Genomic DNA, 18,394 nt, shown 5'->3' with positions numbered 1-18,394 from the left:
AACTAATGGCATTTACCATAGAAATGATGTTGAAAAAACAAGGAACCTGGGCAATTATTAGGTGTATATTTCCAGTGAAAACAACCCACATAAAGACAGTGTCAGTAAAAAAAGATGATTGATCATCTGGATTTTATTCCCTTGCGTTTTCTTGCCTACTTTCTCTACAATGTAGTATTAACTCTAGTGCAATTATTGTAATGAAATCTGCTGGTGGATTTTTCAGCGTGAGGAACTCTGGCACTGCCAGGAGGGGCACAGCAGGACTTTCTGCCCCTGGAGGCTGAAACTGCACAGCAAGAGTAGCATGGTCCCTTCAGGCATTCAGCTTTCAGAAAGACCAAAGGTATGAGCTTTGGCAAAGGTTGGTTTTTTCCACTTTGAATTCTTGGTAAAATTCTGTATGTTCCAGTCTTGGCTCAGAGCTCATTAAAGTCAATGCAAAGACTCTTACTGACTTTAATGAACAGTGGTTTGAACCCTGAAGCTATTACATGATCAAAACTCCCGCTGAACTGTAAATATGTTGGTGCTTTATTTGCATCGCAGATATAATATTTGGCTACAAGGCAGGGAAGCTTGGGATTGTTTTCTATAATGGTCTCTGTGCCTCTTTCAGATGACCGGTATTTTTACCAGACTGTTTATAATTAAAATCTTGTTTATTAGGTTAAATAAATTGGCCAGACTCGATCACAATGTGAAACAGGAGCAACCAAAAGCTACTGAAGTCACTGAGTGAAATTTGGCTTCTCGCACAGTATGTATAGTTTTGCTCGACTGTTGGCTACTGTTGTGAGAGAGCTTGTTTTCATGGTACATCTGGTCCACCCACATGCCACAGTGCCATGAGCAAAGTTCTAACACTACAATACATATTTTGCACTGGGTAGAGCAAGCCTGTGGAGCAATGGGAAGCAAAGAAAATCAATGTGCAATAGAAGAAAAAAACACGATATATGACAGAGATATTTTCTGTTCAGAAAAAAAGTCAGGGACAAAACCAAAGCTTCTCGCTGAGTGGTATCATTCTGCACAGCCTTTGGAAAGGTGTGTCACTTGTTCTCTAGACTGCCACAACACCCTGGGATGCTGTAAAAATAGCTGGCAGTGCCTGACTGACAGGCAAGAGACGTGTGACCCTAAATTATGATGTTTTCCTTTTCATGATGAAATGAATGCTGCCTTAGACAGAGGCTGAAACACATCTGTTTGCGGTGGGAGTGCCATTTTAGGCCCGTTTCTTTTGAAACTGGGGTTGGAACTGCCAGGGATCAGCAGAGCTCTGGGCTCACAAAGAGGGCACTGTCTTTGAGGAATCTTTACATAAGCCCTGCACAACCAAGGCAACAGGAGTTTGCACAGCTGCTGCTGGAAGCAAACATGTACTTTTAGCTGACCTGGGCTGATGACTTCGGGCGTTAAATCTGACGCTTTCCAGATGTACGGCCTTCTCCTTCCACAGTCCCCAAACATTCAGTCCCCAGGTAAAAAGGAAAATAATAACAATAATAATAACAACAATAAAAGGGTGCCGTAAATAGCACACTGTGGTGTATGTTCCAGAGCTGACTTTTATAGATTGTATAGCTTGTCCAGTTTGAAGGTGTGTGGCCTTACCCTTTCCTAGGAGCTGTGTTTTGATTCAGAGCTAATTAGTGCTGCATCTACCTTCAGTCTCATCTCTGGCTGAGCACCTTCTTCATACCAGGTGGCTTAATATCAAGAGCTCTTTTTTCGTGCTGGGATTTGGTGGATATTGCCCTGTGAGTGTAAGACCCCCAGGGAATAGCCCCATGATGGGGATCAGGAGCATTCACAAGGACAAAGGCATCTTGGCAAATAATTAGCAAATATTAAGCTTTGTGCTTCATGGCAAAACAGAACCATGGCAAAACAGAACCATCAAGGGACAGATTTACTAGTGAGGACATGATGAGATACTTGTGAAGTATTTGCTGCAGGACGAGTGACAAGGAAGGGGTTGGCTGCTCCCTCACACCGTGTCCTGCCTGCATCTGTGCTGCTACAACTTACAGGTTGTGCTGCAAAAGTCACTGCTGGCTGCACAGCAGGCCCTGGGATGACATTTTTCACTTGATTATTAGTAGGTAACGGAACCTTGTCCTTGCTCCAGATCCAGCATAAATAGTTTTCTTCCACAGAATAGTTATTTTCAACAATAATTTCTCTCCGTGCATCTCTGCAGCCCCTGGATGTTGAGCTGTTCCTAGGGAGGGTGATGGAAGGGTGTGGGGTGCCTGAAGAGGATCATTTATTTTTATTCCATTTTATTTAGGTGTGGTATTTATAAAGGCTCCAAAATTGGCAGCAAGAGAAAGGCAAATATTCTGCTGAACTGGAGACCGCCCCAGCACAGACAGCTGCAGCCCAGCCTCTCCTCAGTCTCCCTGCCAGTTCTCTCAAGCATGACCTGGTTTGAGGACCACCTTCAATGAGATCAAAAGGTGATTTTCCCAGTGCTGGCCTCATGTGCCACTTTATTGCCTGTCAACTGGGTGGTAAGTATGTGAGACTGGACGACTGCTGGCCTCCCTTTAGATAACTCCCGGGAAGAAAATGGTGCAACGAAGGTCAAATTAGTTTCCTTCAAAGCCCTAGAGATGCATCCTTCCATGGTGTTCTGGGGCATCCAGGGAAGTGGCTACTCAAAACTATCTGCTCTCTGATCAGCTGGCAACTCTCAAATCCCTCCAGCGTGGGGGATTGTGTGTTATCCTGGGAAAGGACCCTTGAAGTATGGGACAGACAGCTGCTGAGAGAGGGTGGATGTTTGGTGCTCAGTTCTGCAGGGCTTTTCAGCTACAGCTACCATTCTTATTTCTTGGTACTTGCAATGACGTGAAGTTTTTCTTCCTTGTAGCATTACCAAGAGTGAAATAGAATGCAGAATTTCTGTCTTGGGAATTTTTAACCTTTGTTTCCCTCTTTGGCTGTGAAGAAACACTGATGTTTCCAAATTTTTCATGGCAAAAAATTTCAAAACATCTTGGTTTGCAGAGGTCAGTAACTTTTACTCTGACATTTTTGGATCAAAAGTATGTGTTGCCGAGCTCCAAGTTGACATGCTTCACTTTAGCTTGTTCGATTAACCCAAAACGCTTTGCTTCAACTACATTCAACCCTGAGCATCAGCCTTGAATCGTATTTCCTCCTGGCAGCTGTCATCTGGGAACTTAATACCCATATTTCTCAGGGGACGGTGTATAGCTGCTATCATGTCTCGCAGACCTTGGAGTCCACTCTGCATCATGGAGAATGGAGTCCTCAAGGAAAGAGCCTGTGGGAGAGATGAGACATCTAAACCACAACCTCAGTGAAGCAGGGTACTTATAGGAAAATGAGGTTTTAAAGGTTTATTGAACACATTCAAACCAAAACATAGTTTTCTGATTTTGTTCCAACAGGCCCTATAAAAAATGCTGCTTCTTGACTTTCCTTAATTGAAAAAAAAATTAGAAAAAAAAAAAGTGTATTTTTATTTCTTGCTTCTGAAAGGTAAGAGGGTTCAAAATCAGGATGTTTTTCTCCCTGAAAATTTCAATTTTGTGAAAACCACCTCTTTACTGGGCAGCCTTCCCAAAGGGAATCCCCAGCCAGCCCCAGTGCTAAATATCAGTGCACACTCTTTGGAGCTGATCCAAAGGTCATTCACGCCATTAGACATTTTTATCGTGGACTTGAATAAACTTTGGACCAGGCTTTTTTGGCAGGAATATACACAGTCTGGAAACCTAAAAATAAATCCTGATTTGGAGCTATCCACAGCTTTTTAGCCACCACGATAGTATGAAGGTACGAGCTTGTCAGAGAGGTGATGGGATGATTTTGCCACCTCTGTGGCCAGTTATCTTCTGTTTGCTGAAATAAACAAGGAGGGAGAGAACATTCTGCAAACTCAATGTTAAGAGTTCTTTATGTATAATTTCCCTGTGAAGTATCAACTCCAGATGGAAGATGTTGTCTCAGGAGATGATCTGGTTTTCTGCTCAGGAGGTTTTGCAGCAGTCATAGCTCCTGGAATATGTAATGCTGTCATCCTCAGGTTTAGGAAATGGAGAGGTCCCTCCATGATGCAGTTTGTCTGCACCAGTAGTTTTGGGGGCCAGAAAAAGGTGCTGTCCCACAAGAGCAAAAGAGCTGCTCAAAGCACAGAATTTGTGCTTTCCATTATTTTTAATCTGTCCATGGTTTCAGAGGTTCACAGGAATGAGAGCAAGAAGAAAACCCTTGGTTGCAATGAATTGTTATCATCTCATTCACCCCACCCATTCATCTTGCTATGCATCATGAAAAGATTGCTCTACAAATACTGACAGCGAGTCTCATACTGTAATTACCACGCCTAAACTCTTTCATCTGGAGCCTGTTCCAACTGTCTTTAATGGCCTGAGTCTGACCTGTGCGCAGAAAAAGCAAAGTGTTTCCAGTATTTCAGTTCATCTCTACTGACACAAGAGTTTAACAGTCCGTCACTGCTTGCTGATGAGTCTTTAAAGCTGAACTCAAGTAACTGGTCACTTACTGTTGCTGAGGTTATACGAGTGGCCACGTTTTCTGCAGCATCTTCAGTTGAATCTTCAGTTTGGTTGGTCCGCTTCCTTCCTACACATCTTTTTACATCCATCAGAGTACTGGATATTTTGTTTCCTACCCATAACTGGAAGGAAAGTGTTTGCCTCGTCCGTGAGGTTTATAGCGGCCACTCTTCTGTTTCCTCCATCCACTGGTTGCTGCAATTGTCTTCATTCCCAAGGCAGCTCTCACAGCTGCGGCAGTTTCTGTTGAAGGGTGTTAAGTTGTGGCAGTAATAATGCTGGCTCTGGTGAGAATACAAACGTGTAGTTTGTTGATCCTGGACTGCAGAGCAGTACTACTGCCTGGCAACTGCACCGCAAGAGCTGGCAGGCAGAGCTGTTTGCAGCACACTCCTCTGAGAGAGGAAAGGGTGTTTTCAAATTTCTTCTTTCCCTCCCTCCCCTCCAAGTCAGAGCCTGCCAGGAAGCTTTGGAGAGAAGCTCTGGTGCTCCAAGCTGACTGTGCTGTGTCTGGGCTTTTGCTCCAGGACATGGACGCCCAGTGAACTTTGCTAGATTTGTGCAGTAGGTGTGCATTGTTGTAGGCCGAGGATGACACTGGGTCACTGGACATTGTCTGTTTTACAAGGGGATCAGCATGCTGTCCTAAACATAATCAGGTGTTCAGTGTCTAGAGCATTTACGTGTGTGTGTTAGGTGCTAACTTTCCATTGAAACCTGGTCCCATTTCAGCCTCTCTCCTAATTGCTCAGTGTTCAGAGGCCTGAGATAAATCTGAGTGAAATGCGCCAGGGAACTTCGCTGGGGATATTCATCAGCAGAAAAATGATGCCAGCAAATTAGGGAGAAAGCAAGCACCACATGATCCGTTCTTACCCAACAGCAACCTTAGTTTGTGCATTCTGTTTGCGCAGTTTAACAGGGGGACACATATGTTACCTCATCCAACCAGCTACAAAAAAATGATGTGGACCCTTGTTGGCCCCAGAGGCCAAGCACTACCTTTTCTTGGGATGTAAGTGAAAACTTTATATATTGTTGTGACTTAGACACTGCTCCATGTGACCACTGAGGAGGGAAGGGGGGGGGATGTTCGCTGCTTATAACTACAGCATGGTTTTGACGTGGAACTGGGTTGGGATGTCAGAGTTTGCCTGACAGTCAGACTTTCCACGAGATATAACCAGGAACACATCAACGGCCCCCAAGGTACAGCCACCTCAGGGTGAAAGACAGCAGCTGTTTCATCATTCACAGAAACAGTGATAAAAGAATATAACATATGGCTGAAACTTCAGAGGGAGATTTGTGTTGACAAAAGTTAGTTGCCCTGTTTGGAAATGGTCTAGAGAGAGAGTTTAACGTTCAGGGATTGTACAGTCACAACCTTGATTTTCCATCTGCTTTGATGTCTCAATTAGCAGAACTTGGAGTAAGGGCAAGGGGAGCAACTTCATGGCTGTTTCCAGCTTTCTGGGGGAGAAAAAGGGTTTATTTATTAGAATAGGCAGGTCACAATTTAACCGAGAGTTTGTTAAAGGAATTCAGAGCCTGTGGGATTTATGACAAGGTGATGAAAGAGGAGTTCTGATAGTTACCCAATAAGCTTCTTTTTGCAAGAACATAAAGTTAAAGAAAAAAAATATATTAGAAAAATGAGGATTATTTTTTTTCATGAATGGGTTCTTGTAGCGTGCAGGCTGCTAACACTATCAGCATTGTTTCTGGGGAACTCCAGACATCTAATCAATCTTCATTCTGTAAGAAAACGTTCCAAATTATACGAAAACCACATGGCTTCTCCTGTTTGTAGGGAAAAACCTGACCTGACCCCATCTGTGCTCCAGAATGGTTGAGTCCCCATCTTAGGACTAATTCCAGCAGTGCTTGTGATCCATTTTCATTGTCCTAGCACTCAGCAGAAGGCATTTTGTGTAAGGATGCAGCCTTCCTTAAGTAAAGAGAGGGGTTCCAGGGAACACATGGAAGGGAAGATGGAGCTGGAAGCACTGCACTGCACATCCAGGCTGTTCCCAGGCTGTTCATATTCTTTAACGTGCAGAGGTCTTGGCAGATGCATTCATGATCTTTGCCTGGTGTAGAGAACACACCGTTTGCCTCATTACGACTACATTCTCTTGCTTCAGCCTCTGAGAATTCTATCCTGTTTTGTGTTTTTTTTTGGTGGGGCAAGGATTCAGAGTGTGTCGGGTCAGGACAGTATCACCACTGTTTCTGAGGCACCTCTCATCTGTCTCCAAGGCCTGGTCTGTTGCCCATCGAGGCTGTGAACTGGAAGCACAGCTGAGAGCATGACCTGAGGCTGCCCTTCAGCACACTGCAATGACCAAGCAATCCTGCTCAGGCTGGCAGTTTGCTTCCCGGGAAGCCTTGCCATAGGAAGGAGGCAGACAGATGAGGCCAGAGGCTGTACCCAGGGCCATTCCTCAACCCTCTTTTTAGCAGCAGGGGAGAGCATTAAGGATTTTTTGTGGGGGGCAAATTAGGAACATTCTGGTATTTTCCAGATAGCTCTAGTCACAAAAGGGGGGCAGCAGGGCAGAGCCACAACTTCCCAGGCCAGCACTGCAGTCCTGCCTTTCTAATTATCTGCTTGAGCTTCTTTTCCCTGGAGACTCCTTGATGGCAGAGTTCCCCCACAGGTTAAATTTCTCTGGCACATGCCGGCTTGCTGTCTGCCCGTGCTCTAGCACTGGACTGTGGGAGGCCAGCCCCTGCTGGCTGCTTCCATAGAGTGTGTGACAATCCCTCATTTGGTTGTGGAGGGGCTGGCAGCAGTTGTCTTCAGACAATACTTCTTCCAAAACTTTGAGGACAATTGCTTTCATTTGACCTTTATACACACATCATGCAGACATGGTAAGTGTAAAATAAACGCTGTTTTTATAATAAATATACATGAAACTGTATATATAAATGCAAGTTCACAAGGCAAAGGCAAATTTTCCTTTGAAGAAAAGGGACTTCTGCTAAAAAGATGTTATCCTTTGAAGATGAGTAGCTTGTCTCATAAATTACCCTGCTGTTTCCTCAAGATCTCCTGTAGAAGTGTGGTGCACCCTAGTCACTAGTTTCAAAGCCCCCTTCAAACCAAAGCAAACTGCAACAAGTTATCTCTGGAAAGCAACTGAACTAGGAATAGACCTGGAGATTTTAAAAAATAAAAATAATAATAAAAAACTATAGAAAAGGCAAATTAGTCAGCTATTTAGCTTTTTTGAAATAGGCTTTAGTGATAGGGCTTGCATCCAATTTTCAAACTGCAGCAAACATGGAGGAGGATGTTAGGTTCCAAGTCTTGGTCTATGAGGAAGGAGAGCAGTGTATAAATGAAATTAAAAGCAACATGATGTAACAGAGCACCAGATGGGGATCTCCCAGGAGGCTAGACCAGCAGGGTTACTGAAACTTCTCTGTGCCTCATATTTTCCTGTTGTATCATAGAGGACGTAGTACTCTCTTTTGCTGTTTGCTTTAGCAGTGCTGTTTGCTTTAACAAGGAATGGTTTGGGGAATGAGAACAGCACAATATCTGACAGAAGCTAGAGAAGATGCTGAGAGCCATATCTATTATTGAGATATTATAGACAAACCATTTACCAAGTTTCAGCCTGCCAAAATCCTCACATAGGAGGAACCTCTTCAGTTATTTATAGTATAAACTCTAATCACGTGAGCCGAAATCTGTCCTCATGTGTTTTTTGTTTGTTTGTTTGTTTGTTTGTTTGTTTGTTTGTTTGTTTGTTTTACAGTTACTGCCCCCACTTCTATCCAAGCAACCAAGTTCAGGCAGCCAGTTGCCCCTGAGATCATTAATAGACCTTAGTGATCCTGACCAGCCTCACCTGGGGCCTCCACCACCCCACTCTCTGCCTTTGTGCTGCATGGCTTTATATAAGCTCAGACCTGGGCCTCTATTTCCTTCTCAGGTCTTTTGTAGTAATGCATGACCTGCTGCATCAGCATGCATTTTTTCATGATGATCTGGACTCAGCTGAAGTTGGGTGCTGCTGCCACGCTTGCCCTGCTCCCCTCTCTCAGGTATTGTGGGGCTGGGAGTGGGTTGCTAGGGGGCTGGCAGAAACCCCACTTGAAATCTGGTGCCCAGCCCTGTAGGGAGCAGCTGCCTATTGCTGCTCCCTGCCAGATCTTTGCACTGAGGATGCTGCCTCTAGTAAGGGAACTATCTTGAATAAATGGAGACTTTTAGGTCACAGCAACCTCAGACTTCTTGTGCTTTCCTGGCCAGATCTATGTGAGGTTCTCTGCCTGTTTCAAGACTGTTTTGCTCTTGTTGCTTTTTGAATGGAGTATCAGGTGGCTGGAGGAGTCCAACAGAGCTTCTGTGGTGCTTTGTAGGACTGTTAGGGATGTGCTGCTCGGTTTCTTGGACTGTTGCATTTGAACTGTGTTGAACTGCCCTCCCCAGCCCATCAGGAGGCCAGAGAGCTCAGGACCCAACCCCTAAGCATTTAAAAAATAAAAAATGCAAGTAGATACAACCACTTGGAACTGCTTCTTGTATGCATATCCAGGTCACATCTGGATTGTCAGGCATGGTATCTCTGGATCTTACCACAGTGCCAGGGGCTGCTGTTGCCAGGTCCACTGGTGTGCTGCCTCCCTGGAGCTGGCTGTGCTGCTGTCCTCCATCAGTGCCTTGGCTGTGCAGCCCAAGTCTCATTTCTCACATGTAGACAGCGTTAGGTGTGAGTAGTTCCAGGGTCTGGTGCTAGACTCTCTCGTCCCACAAAAGAGGGAGAAAGAAAACAAGTCCTTTGACGTCAACCCTGCAGAAATGTTTTCCTATTGAATGACTGTTTTTCTAAATATAAAATACCTGCCATCTGGCTAAATACACCTCAAGGAGAAAGAGGTAGTGTCTGAAGCAGGTAAGACTGCCTGGGCCTTCTCTACCATGTTTGGAAAAACACAGTCAAATGGAATATCCTAACAACGGTGCCTCAGCTCTGCTATACTGGTCTCTGTTGCCCTGAAAACTTTACCAGTATTCATATGACCAAACTGATCACCTGCTATATTTATTGTTGTGTACAGGCTCAAATGTCTCCCAGACGGTCAGTCTGAGTCACTAGCTACAAAAACAACTGCCTTGGCAGAAGTCATCTGAATGCTGTGCTAAAAGTAATTTGGTCTAGGTGGGAGCCTGGGAAACTTTACTCCATCCTGATACCCCTCTGGCCTTGGACCATGTTTACCTTTCTCCTGATAATCAACTTTATGATTTTCTGGTGTTCCAGGATCAGATATCAATAAAGGCTCTGGTATCCAATGTGCTACGCGCCAACTCTCTGAAAACATTTCAGGCAGGTCTTTAGGAGATGTTGAAGGTATTTTGGCTCAGGCAGGTACAAAGGCAGAGGCACGTGTCCCCTCGTGACTGATTGTGAGCCATATGAGCAAGTGGTTTGTCCTAGGGGTAGGGTGAGGCCTAGATTGCCTGATTTCCTGGTTCTTTCCATTCTACCCTGCATGCTATTAAAATACACCACAGTTTTATTTATCCAGGAAACTAAGGCTGGTCTAAGAGAGCCAAACAAGTCCCCTTCAATGAGGGGAAAAATAATCTTTTGAACCCTTTCTGTGGAACGCGCATTTTCTCATTCTTTCTTAAGTAATGTCAGGGAAAGCTGAGAAAGTTCAGCAAGAAATCTGTCCTGCCCTTTCCTTGTCCACCTTCAGTGTGTTTTTGTTTCTTTCCAAAACAGTTAAATTTCTGGACAAAGAGAATTGGGACTTTGCTTTGAGTTTCTTGGCTCTTCTCAGCTCATGTCTCCCTGGCTATTCCTTTATTCAAACAGAGGCTTTTGTACGCAGTATATGAGGTTGAACCGACGGCAAATATTATTACAGTCTCATATTCTGAATCAACACCAGCCAAGCCACCCTTCTGCACTGCTCTAGCAGGATTTCATGTCAAGTTGTTCCCCTTCTCCAAAGATCTGACAACTGTGCCCTTCAGCACAGTCATTTGAGTCCCTTGACTCCACAGGGCAGCACTGTGAACAGTGCTGTCAAGAAAAAAACTGCCTTGTGGTTACTCACTGCCTAACTTGGGCTGGGCTGCACAGCTGAAATCAGGTGCTTTGTCTGGGTGAGCTGAGAGCTGAGGTTTTGAGTGGCCTTCTCAGTCAGAGGAAAAGCACCAGTGCGATCTGGGCCCTGTTCATGAAGCAGAGTGTTCAGAAATGAAATAGGGTTGAAGGAAAGCAGCTCTTCTAGGGACAGGGTTGTTGCAAAGAGAAACCTAGAAATAACTGGAGGATAACATCCAAGACCAGCCTTGAAGTTGCTAACAGACTGTTCATTATCTCTCTCATTATCTCACTCTACTTCTTTCATCTGTTTATTGTTTTGTTTGTTTTACACTTTGCCTTGATGCCTTCTTCATTCAGCTGTTCGACAAATTACTTCCTTGCTTTAACTTTCAAGCCCTCAATGGCTGTTATTTATTTTCTTTTTCAGCTGGTTGTTTTCATCCTTGTCTCTTCTCTTTGGCAGGAGAAAAGAGGAGATGGCAAGCATGAGAAGAGGTGTGGATGGAGGAAGTCAAAGCATCAAGAAAGCTAGTCCCATCCCTTTACAGAGAGACATCCTGAAGGAACTCCTCCTGTAGTCAGCATTCCTCCAGTGGCAATTACTGATATCTGAGGAAACTAACCTGTGGCATACTGTCACTGCAGCAGTATCTTGCTGGGAGAAAAATTTGGTGAGTGCCTTTTTCAGTTTTTCAGGGGCTTTATCCTAGTCTTCAGTAGTGTGTGAACTGAGATGTGACAGGAGTACAGGCACTACTAAAGACCTAAGATATGGTGAAGTGCTAGACTTGATACCGGAGGAGGAGAGGGAAGTCGGCGTGGCTGCCTCTGGGCTTTCAGAAAAGGGTTCTTAACTTCACAGTTCAGTGATGCGGATGTAGCTAGGCGTGGGTCTGGCCATCCCTGGGAGATGGTCCTTGTTCAGTGAGAGTCTTATCTCTGGGGCTTTTTTGTGCACTTTGGAAATTTTCCAGAATCCCTCTGCCCCTTGCAGACTCAGAGGCTAATATGCACATTGCTTTAATTTGGTCTTCAAATGAAATCCAATTATACCTGTAGGTGCTTGGCTGTTAAGTCAGTAATTTACTTCACGGTAGCTTAGCATGTTTTTTAAATGCCTTTTTGCTAGGGGTTTCTGTTCTCTGCAGGAATGTGCAAACCTGTAAAATAACACTGGAAAGAATTTCTGTGGGGAAAAAGAGGCCCAAGGTGAACTGTACTTTTTTCCCTGTTCACCCATAGGGCCATAAAAGAGCTAACTAAAGAGCTATAGGGTTGGTGCTGCTTTACGAGCTTTGCTAACTCGTCAGCTCTACCATAGCTGCTGTGTGTACTGAGCACAGAGATGGGGAGAAAGAGAAGGGGCAGAGGATGCAATACAGGACTTCTTCCTGTAATCTCAAAACGGTATCTGTGTGGTTTGTATGGAGTGGGATGAGCTTCAAGTGTAAAAGCATTTCTAAGCCTAAAACACCTTCCCAGCCATGCTAGTGGGCTTAGAATCTCTCTCCTTTTGTGAACCGCCTTATCTTTTCCAAACTCCTTAGTGACGCTGCATTTCTTCATGTCCTGTCCATCTCCCCTGCCCTTGATTTGAGCTGTCCTTGCCCACATAAAGCGAGTTTTCTGACAGAGTTGTGACATACTCCCACAGGGAATTTTCATGCCCTGTTTTGCCACAGTTGTGGAGACCTACGGCACAGGTTGGACCTGCGCTTTCATACTGAAGGAATCAGAGCAGTGCCACTTAAATCAGCAAGGTAGTGCCTTGGGAAAACACCAGAGATAGGGAAAGACTGAGCAGTGAGCCAAAGGAGGAGGGATTTGGGCTGAGAGGTGGCAGGGAGACAGCATGTTCCGTTCTGCTCCATGCCAGCAGTGCTCTGGAGCCATGGGCAGAGCTGCGTGGAGTAAATGCACTTGGAGGAATCCGAGCAGCAGCTGCTGGCAGCTGCAACGTCAGTTGTGCTGAAGTGGAGGAGGCAGCCCTGCGCAGCCTATGAGGACTGCAGGAGCAGTAGTAGGTTTATGCTGCAGCAGCCAAAACTTAGTTTAAACAAACCAAAAGCTGTCTAACCTCAAAGCTGCAGGCATTCATCAGCCTTCACAGAGGCAAGGTGTCCGGGGGCCAGCTGGGACTTTTGCTTGAAGATTTATCCTGCAGGAGCCTTTGGTTCTCAGCTGGATTAAAATTCTAGGCAGTCTTCTGCACACAGGCTCACTGATCTGAAAGGATCTGCTGCTGAGGTTGTTTGAAGCAGGACCAGGGATTTTTGTGGAATAATTCTAAATGCCCAGCACGGACAGAGCAGCACCAGTTGCTCTACAGTGGCTATATTGGAGTCCTTTCCAACACACATGCTTTTACTTGGTTCTTGGGGACTTGTGGTCCCCAAATGTAACAACTCTTCCTCTGATTCGGTCTGTGTATTTTCACAGACATCTTTAAAACTGAATAGCAAAGAATTTCAAAGCTTTTTCTGTGTTAGGACTGTCTTTCTGTGCGGTGTGGCTTAGGCTGGATTGCTGTATTCCATATTACTCTGTTCAGTAATAAATGGTATTTACTTCATTGGCAGCATTCCCCTCTTTGCTGACTACCCACTTACAAAGTCATCGATGACACTTAGCTTTAACAGGAGGCTCAAGCAGTCTGTTTAGGACATTTTTCAGATGGGATGAAACGAGAAGAGAATCGAAGGACTCTGCTTTGCTGGGAACAGGGCAGGATCACCTCTCGATAATGCGATGTTCTTTAGGACTTTCTAAGAAACAAACAAGGCTACACTTTCAGTGCCGAAATCTTAGTAGCCTCAGGCTTTTGGAAAGCTCAATTTCATTTAGATTCTGGCATTTACTTTTGTTTGCTTGGACTATAAAGACCTTTTTATTCTGATCCTCAAGAACTGTTTACCATTCAGCACATGTGGTCTGCATCGCTCACACTAAAATCTTTTGAGGACTTGGCAACCCTGTTTAGTTCTGTGATCAATGCTGGCTAAGGAACAATGGCAAAAGCCTATGGAATTCTGTTGCCCAAAATGTGCTGCCCCTGTTCTGATTAACTAGCTGATGTGCTGCCCCTGTTCTGATTAACTAGCAACCTCAGCTGAGGTGTAGGGGTTGCTGGCTTGATTTTCAGTGGTGCCGGTGCAAATCTGGAGTCACTCTGCAGAGCTGAGAGGAGGTGTGTCGGTGTAAAACCAGAGGACAACTTTGCCAGCTGCTTATGTGTCAGCACTGGGAGTTAAGATCTGAGCTTTGCCTTCCACCCTGATTTACAGCTTAGTGCTTCTGCACACTGTTGGTGCTTTCCTATAGCCAGTTCTGTAGGCAGCTGCCCTCTAAGGATGCACAGAGCTGGCACCAAGGCCTGAATCCTGTAGGATCCAACCTGGGCATACGCTGGATTGAGCTTAATTGGAATATTTTCATGAAGAGCAAAGCTTGGGCCTTGCAATAGCTTTTCTCTGAGCTCTCAGCACTCAGGGTATTGATGGATCAAGACTTGGCTTCAGCGACTCTGCGTAGTTGAATGTAAGGATGTTAATGCAAGGGGAAAAATATTGCCTTCCTGTGGCAATTCTAGTTTAGCAGCCTGGAAACTTGTCAGTCACAGAAGCATCTCCCCAGTGCTGAGTATTGCACTTCAAATGGCTAGGAGAGGTGTTTCCTCTAAAGCTTAGGACATTCCAGAACCTCTGCCTTTATGTGCTGCTCCTCTTGGTGAAGGAGCTAAAGCAACAGTTTGAATCCAGATCCCTCTGCCCTCAACTACAGGATTTATGGGTCAGGTGCAGAGCTTGTCACCTTCCCTCCTAAAGGTCATGTGAAGTTTCTGAGAACTCCAGATTGGGGGGAAGAAGCAAAAGTCAGGTCTCTTAGTGGTAATATGCAGTGACCAATTTACCAAGAGTTACCCTTAGCTGGCTTTTGTACATGTTTGAAGGCTCACATTCCCCCTCATATGTGGACTGCTCACACCAGGGCTGGTGTGTTGGCTGTTCGTGGCAGTGAAGGACAGAGGCCAAGCCCTCGGCAGAGCTCAGGTAGAATCATGCTGCTGGAGGTCCTAGGAGTCCTCCCTGTGCCCTGACCTGCTGGGCAGGGAGCTGTGAAATCAGAGAACGTGAAACCATCCCAAGCCAGATGGCTTCCAGTTGCAAGAGCGCTGCACTGAAGCGCAGTCATGAAATAACTAGATGGTATTTAATTTCACTGATGCTTTTGTGTGGCTTTGTAGAGGCCGTAGCTTAGCAAGGCACCTGCCTAAAATTAAGCACACGACTACCTTTATTCCCTGCTTTGCTTTACTGGAGTAAAAAAAAAAAATAAAGTCTGTTTCTCTTCCCATTGATTTATTCTGGAAGCTAAGCTAGATAACTGTCCACTATGCTTGTTTGCTGTGGCTTCTTGCACCTCTCAGACTCTGCTTTTAAAAAAAAAAAAGTCTTGAAGGGGGTAGGGGAGGGAAAAGTCAGTCACTTCCTCAGGAAACACCTATAACAACAGCGCTTGGAAAAAATATTCAAGAGAGCCTCTCCTGTTTTTGATTTTTTTTTTTTTTTAAAACCTCTGCTCTAACTCCCCAGCATTCTCCTTTTATTTATTTTTCTTGAGACGCGGTCCATTTTTTTTTAATTTTCTCTGAGTTAAATGAGCAATAAGTAGCTTTCAGATGTTGACATAAAGTTAGGCATACACCTGCTGACTGCCTCATAAAGAATGAAAATGCTTTTAGTTAAGAACTAGCAAGTAAACTAAAATACAGCAATTAAGTTCCTTAATAAGAAACCCAAGCAGCTAAACTATATCTGTATTTATTAAATCACACAAGATTTCTGAATGACCTTTTTCATTTGGTGGTGCTCGATAAAAGCAGTTCTATCTCAGTTCTTGTTCAAAAGCCTGGTATTCTTCAAGGTTTTGCCAGTCAAAGGGTGTACTTAAAGGAGCTTTCAGATCAAAGGGGGATGAACCAGGTTGCACGTCAGTGTAAATTCTTAGGTTCCCAAGACTGAGTAGATGTGCCTATTGGATTATTGATACTTCCTTGAATTCTTAAGTTATAAAATTATCACTTAAAGCAGAACTGGTGTGCAAAGCAGCAGGAGTGCAAAATGGAGAGGTTAAGGTTCTTAATGGAAGTACAAATTCCTTTCTAGTCGTAGAGAGCTTTTGAAGGCTTGTTCAGATGGCTTTCAAGAAATAATGTTTCAGAGAAAAGTTAATCACGATGGGCTGGGCTGCTGGTGCTGGAATTTGACTGTTTGCTAGAAGGCATAAGGCCAAGCAAGGATGAGCTTTGGAATGGTGCAACCAGAATGTGTGGTGTGAAGCCAGAGAAGAGCAGCAGTGAGATGGGGAAGAAAGGAGGCAAACACAGCGAGAACATAATCCTGTCTGTCTGCTATTGGAAGCTCTCGCTACTGAAGCTGGGAAAATGGAGAGGCATTTGATTTCTCCTTGGACACATTGCAGGATGGGGTAACAACAGCCTGATGGAGACTTTTGTCCAAAGCTCCTGTACTGTCAGGGTCAAACTGGGGATCTGCTCAAAGAGGCACCCTAGTCTCCCATTTGCTGTGTCCACATATTAAGCCTTATAACTGAGTAGATTCTGCTTGCAGTATACACTCTGCTTTTATACCAAATGTGGTCTTTGAATGCTCTCAGGAGACTTTTTATTTGGACTAATGCAGCCTTCCCAGTTTTAACATTGTCTGAGTTAGTGTAAAAAAAAAAAAAAAAAAATTCAGGCAGACTGTTTTGGACTTGTGTTGGGCAGTGTAAAGTATGGGGCCACTTTTCAACAAGATGAGACTGAGTTCAGAGCTGTGACATGTCTGTGACCAGCATGTCAGTCTTTAATGGTTTTCCAGTTAAAAAAAGAAAAAGGTAAGTCACAGCAAAGGGTGAACTTGATCCCTTCATCACGGGGTGGAGGGGAAACAGAAAGGTGGTCTTGAATTTCAAGCATGAGGCTTGGGTGTTCTTTGAACTGAACCTCTGGGCCAAGAACAGTATCTCAGTAACAGGAGATGTGATGTGAATTTTTTACAGCCTATAACCGCTTCCTAGATAGGGCAGATACTGATAAGCTCTGTTCAGGAGGTGTACGGAGAACTCCAAAGGCGTTCTTGGTAACGTCTCAGTGGTCCCTTTGCAATGTAATGAATATCACTCGGCTCATTTAAAATCTATTAGTGCCTGGGGAGTCTGGAATTCATGGCTTTTGGTTAACATGTATAAATCCAGAAAAAACACAGAACATGGTTTTGATCATGAAGATGACAGACTGTCATGGTGTAACATGGAAGTATCTTTGTGGTGGTGAATGATGGTGTAATTTTAGGGCTCTGAATGTGCAAAATGCTACAAAACTACAGGGCTGGAATTGGAAGGACGGCCATTCGGTCAGCGAAGGGTCAGGGTCTGTTCTGCTGTCACGCTGAGCAGTTCTCCCAAAGAGGACCCTGGGACGAGGGCAGTCAGGGTTCATAGCTGGAATTCAGGCTCAGCCAGCATTTCTGTGCTGAGTGAGCCTGGCCTATCAAAAGGCTGTTTGACTAGCCTGTGCTCCTTCTGCTCCTCTCTCCACCAGGCAATGTGCTTGTCCCAGCACCCTCATTAACTGCTGTACAGAGCTTTGCTTGTTCAAATTTCAAAGAACGGTGCAAGGAATGTGAGAGTCGATGGACATGGTAATCGAAAGTCTCACATCCAGGAGTTTGATTTATACCTGTGCACCTGACGCAGCTCATGTGGGCTGGTGGCTTGGCACGCAGGCTGCAGGTTGTAAAACCTCTCGCACAGATCCTGCCCTCCCCACCCCTTCCAGCCACATCAGGCTGCAAGCAGCTTGTATCTGTGTCCCATATGCCTCACATGAAAGAAGGCTGCTCTCAGCCTGCTGATAGGCAGTTGTGAACTCAGAGCCACTCCATGTCTTCCTCTCTCCTTTTCTCCAGCCCAAATCCATTCACTTAATAAGGATTAGGGCACCAAAGAACCCTTGTCCAGTCTCAGTCCATGTAATGCACCCAGGACAGAGTGTAGTCCCTAAACTGAAGCCACTCCCATGAAAAAAAGGCTATTTTCCCTTGTCTGTCACATCTGCAAGCTCCAGCTGTGATCTAAAAAGCTTAACTACAACTTTTGTTGTCACTAGTGCCTCTTTGTTGAAGGTCTGGTTTTCATGTAGGAAATCCTGTGCTAGAATTACTTCCAGAATATATCCTTCATGCTAGGAAACAGATAAGGAACAATGTCTCACAGTGCCATAGCCTGCCTTCCGTCTGCTGCTCATGACAAGTCAAGCAGGCAAGGAAAGGCCACCAGCTTGCCTGCAGTGTGCTCGTGATGCTGTTGGGGACGTTAGCAGCCAATCTCAAATTCTGAGCTCCCATTTCCAACCCAGTTCATTCATGAGGCCTTGGAAAACGCTGGCACCTTTGATCATTTGAAGCCCTAGTTTATAACTGGGGATGCCAAGCTGACTTCAAAGTCTGTCAGTCCCCAGATCCAGATAAGGATCAGCCATCACTTGCATGTCATCATGCAGAAGTCTGATGAGGGGGTGGGGTGGGAGCACATTCCTTCTCTCCCCAAAACTCAAAACTCCTGGGCCATGCCTGGAGGAGGCTGGATGCTTTGGTATGATTGCTTCTGGTCTTTTCTTTCCTTCTTCACATTGTAAATTATTTAGGTGACAGCATCAAAGATCAGAGAGAAGCACAGGAAAAAAATCTCAAG

At 44.8% G+C, this 18,394-nt stretch overlaps 1 long non-coding RNA gene across 1 annotated transcript in view; it reads left to right on the top strand.

The window, feature by feature from the left end:
* LOC118174777 overlaps positions 1 to 18,394 on the top strand; it is a 113,428-nt gene that overhangs the window by 18,574 nt on the left and 76,460 nt on the right. The window contains exons 8-10 of the long non-coding RNA XR_004754770.1: positions 227 to 346; positions 2,300 to 2,468; positions 11,103 to 11,310. This is a non-coding gene — a long non-coding RNA (uncharacterized LOC118174777). The remainder of the gene's footprint in view (positions 1 to 226; positions 347 to 2,299; positions 2,469 to 11,102; positions 11,311 to 18,394) is intronic.

This window comes from Oxyura jamaicensis, chromosome 15 (genome assembly GCF_011077185.1).
Source record: "Oxyura jamaicensis isolate SHBP4307 breed ruddy duck chromosome 15, BPBGC_Ojam_1.0, whole genome shotgun sequence".
Lineage (NCBI taxonomy): Eukaryota > Metazoa > Chordata > Aves > Anseriformes > Anatidae > Oxyura > Oxyura jamaicensis.
This window is presented reverse-complemented; position numbering and strand designations above follow the sequence as displayed.